Source organism: Puma concolor, chromosome B1, assembly GCF_028749965.1.
Source record: "Puma concolor isolate L17-30 chromosome B1, mPumCon1.1.hap2, whole genome shotgun sequence".
Lineage (NCBI taxonomy): Eukaryota > Metazoa > Chordata > Mammalia > Carnivora > Felidae > Puma > Puma concolor.
The window spans coordinates 152,872,936-152,878,935 of NC_141670.1; the positions used below are offsets into that span (position 1 = coordinate 152,872,936).

Below are 6,000 nucleotides of genomic sequence, written 5' to 3' on the forward strand. Positions count from 1 at the left end.
GAACAAACTAAGTTGAAGAATGTAGCTTGAAGTGTATTGAAAAATTAAAAAAAAATTATTAGGGGAAGAAGAGAATATTTTTTCCTGGTCTAAAAAATGTATTTAGAGAATATGCATCAATTTAATTTTTAAACCAAATTTATTACAAAATGTGCTAAGGCAGTGAACATGTTTTAAACGGTGTTCGTCTTTTTAAGGCGGGAAATAAGTTGCATTTACAATTTAATTCTAATCCATTTGGTTAGACAAGTTAAATGTGAGAATGTAAATAGAGAACCTGAAGAGAAGAGGAAAAAATCTCTTTGGAAACAGGCTATTTTTTTGTACCACTCTGTTAATTTGTCAAGACAAGGGTGTGAGCAAATTCAGGGTCAGAATGATTTATGGTGATTCATTCATTTTAATTATCTTTCTAAAGTTTTGAATAAACACTACTCAAACTCTTTTGGTCTTCTCTTTTTGGTTAATGGGCCTTTTATAAGAACATTGCATTGTAATTAAGTGATCAAATTCAGGCTGCTACAATAGAAAAAGCCATAAACTGCTTTCAGATTTCAGGAAGTGCAAAATCATCTCATTTCCTCTGACACCATAACTTTTATTGTTTGATTCATGCTTCTTCAACCTTTCTACCTCGTTTCTAAAACAGACCTTAGGTAACACTGAAAAAAAAAAAAACTAGAATATATAGAAAACTAGAAACAAAGAGAAGATTATTCTTTCTACCTCGTTTCTAAAACAGACCTTAGGTAACACTGAAAAAAAAAAAAACTAGAATATATAGAAAACTAGAAACAAAGAGAAGATTATTTCTGGGAGGATAATGAGAATCAACTGAGATTCCAAAAGAAAGACACTTGGTCATGGAGAAGAGGACAATAAAGAAAAGCTCAAAAATTTTGCTCATTTATTTCAACACTATAGAAGTTTTCAAATCCAGTTTTATTGCTTAGGAATGAGCATTTGAACCACAAATAATGGTCCTTTATTTTTAGAAGGTATCCAGGATTAGATATAACAATGCCTTCCTGTGCTTCAAAGTAACTTATTCCCCCAAGCAATCATGATAAGTAGAAAAGCCCACCCTCATCTGAAACATTTAACTCTTCTATTGAGTTTCCCAAGTGTGTGCTCATTTTCCCCAAAGTAAGATTAAAAACAATTGTATGCAAACATTTCTGTGTCTTACACTATTCTAGTTTCTCTGAGGTATAAACAATAAATTTCCCCAGTGTCTCACTCATTTCCAGATCTTATTCCAAAAGAGTGCACAAACTAATTAAGAAAAATGCATTTATTAAAAAATCCTGGGAATTTTTTGTTATCTCAGATGAGCACAGTACTTTGCAACAATTAAAAGCCTGCTTCGACCTGCATTAAAAGCTTTGCTAAGGGGCGCCTGGATGGCTCAGTCTGCTTAGAGTCCAACTTTGGCTCAGATCATGATCTCACAGTGCATGAATTTGAGCCCCGGGTCAGGTTCTGTGCTGACAGCTCAGAGCCTGGATCCTGGAGCCTGCTTTCGATTCTGTGTCTCCCTGTCTCTCTGCCCCTCCCCTGCTTGTGCAAGCTCTCTATCTCTTTCTTTCTCTCTCTCTCTCTCAATAATAGATAAACATTTAAAAAAATTAAAAAAAAAAAAACTTTGCCTATAGTAGCATCATATACTTTGTTACTTCCAACTGCTTTGATTTGAGCATATATATTTTAAAAATTGATTCCTGCAAAGTTTGAAAGTCTAGAAGAGAGGAAAAACCCATTATTAGCCTTAGAAATTCTATTTCTATCATTTTAAGGGTTAAATGTAAGATCTTTTACAAAGATAGACTCAAAGTCTAGGAAGTTAACATTGATTCAACTACCAGTAATCCAAAGTGGGGAAGAGCAGAGAAATGCCTTCAAAGACATAGACTAAAATCCCTTAGGGAAAAAGAAACTATTGAGATTTAGCAGCTTAGAAGAACTGCATACCATGACAACTGAAGATACTTGTGGTTCTTCGAAATGAAAAACATTTCTTAGTTTTCTTACTAGACCAATAAGCAGTAGTCTAAACAGAAGTAGCTGAAGCTAACTCATTTGCATTTCCTTACGGACATGTGTGTGTAAGTCTGTTCTTAAGAAAAAAAATCAGAAGATGAAAGAAAAAATCTCATCTTAACCATGTATCTTCAGATATTGTGCACCGAAAGGTACAAACCTCATGAAATCTTTCTGCGGGATATGTTATGACAAAGAGGTTTTAAACTCCTCAATGTAACTGACAACGAGGCAGGTGATTAAAAAGGAAGGAAAGACTGTAAGTTACAAGCATGATGAGAGAGATACTCAGATTTCATTAATTTACACATCTTTCTTTCCATGTTTCTCCTTGCCCATGCTGGCTCTAACATGCTGTGCCCAGACAAGGACTAATTTTCTCACCGCTCCTTACATATAGGTGAGACCATTTGAATATTTCTCTCTTAATGACATTTGAAGCGAAGGAATATATGACACTTTGAAGCCAATGATTTTAATTATTTTCCAGCCTCTTCTTCTCATTTTAAACTCACCTATGTTGGTGTTGGGAATCCCAGGTGGATATCCTACACTAAAATTATGACGAGTTGCTTATATTGTACATGAGCATTATGTCACTGGGAAAATTATTTCTTGAGTCACTTCAATGAAGTGGCTACTGATGATGACTTCCATGTAGCAAAGCTACAGCCTGAAGACCTGCTGCTTGATCTGACATAAGTTCTGAATTTGGGGGCTTGTGACAACTTTATTTCTCACTTTAATTAATAAAAGTGCAATCTGTTTTTTTTCCTTCAGTCTCCACTCTTTAGTTAGCATAAGACAGTCCCTGAGGGACTGATTATCCCTGAAAATAGAAAGAAGGGCATCCCTGAGCTTCTAAGGCAGAGAGCCAGATGCAGGCAGCCTTCTCTTTGATCATTTTATTATAATTTACATCTTCATTCATCCTAATCATTTTTAAGATGGGATATAAATGTGTTTGTTTCCAAGTAATCCATCTTTAGAACCCTAGTTTAACAATCTCTGCCTTTCTTATAAAATGTTAATGTTTTATTTTAAATCAAATACTAAGTTATATTGAGTGCATTTGATCAGAAAGAAATTTGTCATCCTGGTACATAGAAATTTTTGAGGTTATTAATAAATACATCAGTTGAATGTGATTCACTTTTTCTTGGAGGTATGTGTGGAATTCTGCATCTGCTTTTTTTTTAATTTTTTTTAACGTTTATTTATTTTTTAGACAGAGAGAGACAGAGCATGAACGGGAGAGGGTCAGAGAGAGAGGGAGACACAGAATCTGAAACAGGCTCCAGGCTCTGAGCTGTCAGCACAGAGCCCGACGCGGGGCTTGAACTCACGAACCTGTGAGATCATGACCTGAACCGAAGTCAGACGCTTAACCGACTGAGCCACCCAGGCACCCCTGCATCTGCTTTTGTATTGAAATATTACACAGTACATCCCCATATTTGGAAGATGTCATGGTGAAAGTGGTGGGCAGAATAATAAACCCTTAAAAATGTGCTAAACACAATCCCTGGGATGTGTATATTGTTACTTTACATGGCAAAGAGTCAAAGGGCCTTTGCAGAAATGAATAGGGATATGTATTCTGAGATGGGAAATTATCCTGGATTATCCAATTGACCAAATCTAATCACATGAGTCCTTAAAAGCACGAAACTTTCTTGGCAGAGCTTAGAGACAGATGTGACCATGAAGAAGGGTCCAAGAACTGAAATAGTGCTGCCTTTGCAGATTAGGGAAGGAGAGCCCAAGCTAAGGGATATACAGATCTCTGGAAACCAGAAAAGGCACGGAAACAGGTTTCCCCTAGAGCATTCTTGGGAGGGGGGAAACACAGCCATCTTGACATCCCGAAATCTGTGTGGGACTTTTGACCTTCAGAAATGTAAAATAACAAATTTGTGTTGTTTTAGCTGCTAAATTTCTGGTAATGTGTTAGTATGGCAGTAGAAAACCAACACAGTAAATAATTTACATAGATTCTAAGGAGATACTTGTGAAGGCACCATGTCACCTTGAAGATGAAGGACAAGAATAAAACAGAAGAAGAACTCTCAGAGAACCAACTGCACAAACAACATATCATAGAGTCTCTTAGAGGAGTCTACATCTCACTAATGACTTTTAAAGGAGCAGTATCATTTGTACACAAAGGACACTCTTAACGGGACAAAGATGGTATGATCTCAAATTTGGGAAAAGCATGAAGTTGAAGGATTTTGGGTGATAAAAGAAGATGCATCAAGTATGAAAATATTTAAAGTAGGATGCCAGCCTGTTTTTTTTTTTTTTTCTCACTGATATTCTTACCAACAGAACAGTAGACTAAGTATCCATGATTCCAATTAAAAGAAACCTGGAAGTCTCACTCACTGTAGCCAGCCTGGATTCTGCCTTCTCCCACTGCCTGGTCTCTGCATCCACTGACGCCACCTCCACCTCCACCAACGGCAATAGTAGAGGAGATTGCTGGGCTCGTCATTGACAATGGCTCTGACAAGCTCAAGGCAGGCTTTGCTGGGGATGATATCCCCTGGCCATTTTCCTGCCCATGGTTGAGTGCCCCAGCAACAGGGCATTATCGTGAGCAGGTACCAGAAGGACTCCTACCTAGGTGATGAGGCCCAAATCAAACCGGGCATCCTGACCCTCAAGTACCCCACTGAACATGGCATTGTTACCAACTGGGATGACATGGAGAAGATGGCACCATACCTTGTACAACGAGCTGTGTGTGGCTCCTGAGGAGCACTTCGTGCTGCTGACCAAGGCCCCCTTGAACCCAAAGGCTAGCCATGAAAAGATGACTCAGATCATGTTCCAGACCTTCAATACCCTAGTCATGTACATGGCCATCCAGGCTGTTCCCTCTGCGTATGCTTCTGGCCATGCCACTGGTATTCTCATGGGCTCTGGGGATGGGGTCACCCACACTGTGCCCATCTATGACGGGTACACCCTGCCCCAAGCCATCCTGCATCTGGACCTGGCTGGCTGCTACCTGATGGAACCACCTCATGAAGATTCTTGGGTAGCTTGACTACAGCTTCACCACCACCACCGCAGAATGGGAAATTGTGAGTGACATCAAGGAGAAGCTCTGTTTTGTTGCCCTGGATTTCGAGCAGGAGATGGCCACTGCCACCCCTTCATCCTTCCTGGAGAAGATCTATGAGCTGCCTATGTGCAGGTGATTACCATTGGCAGTGAGTGGTTCTGCTGTCCTGAGTGCTCCTCCAGCTCTCCTTTCTGTGTATGGAGTCCTGTGGTATCCACAAGACCACCTTCAACTCTATCTTGAAGTGTGACGTTGATTTCTGAAAGGACTGCTATGCTAACATGGTGCTGTCTGGTGGGACCATCATATACCCGGGCAATGCCAACAGGATGCAGAAGGAGATCACAGCCCAGCCTGATGAAAAGCAAGATAATCTCTACTCCTGTACTTAAGTACTCTGTGTGGATAGGGGGCTACATTCTGCTGTCTATCTTCCAGCAGATGCAGATCAGCAAGCAGGATTGTGATGGGTCTGGCCTCTCCATCATCCATCACAAATACTTCTAAACGGAGGACATGTGTAGCATTTGCTACATGAGTGAATTCTGAAGTATACATTTGCCCAAATGTATACACCTCATGCTAGCCCCATGAAACTGGAATAAGCCTTTGAAAATAAACTTGTCTGGGGCACCTGGGTGGCCGCAGTCGGTTAAGCGTCCGACTTCAGCCAGGTCACCATCTCACAGTCCGTGAGTTCGAGCCCCGCGTTGGGCTCTGGGCTGATGGCTCAGAGCCTGGAGCCTGTTTCCGATTCTGTGTCTCCCTCTCTCTCTGCCCCTCCCCCATTCATGCTCTGTCTCTCTCTGTGCCAAAAATAAATAAAAAACGTTGAAAAAAAAATTAAAAAAAAAAAAAGAAAATAAACTTGTCTTTGAAGCTTGTAT

The 6,000-nt window shown here is 39.8% G+C and overlaps 1 pseudogene; it reads left to right on the plus strand.

Annotated features, from left to right (window-relative positions):
- LOC112858646 (actin, cytoplasmic 2-like) overlaps positions 1-5,620 on the plus strand; it is a 53,384-nt pseudogene extending 47,764 nt beyond the window's left edge.
- The last annotated feature ends 380 nt before the right edge of the window (positions 5,621-6,000 follow it).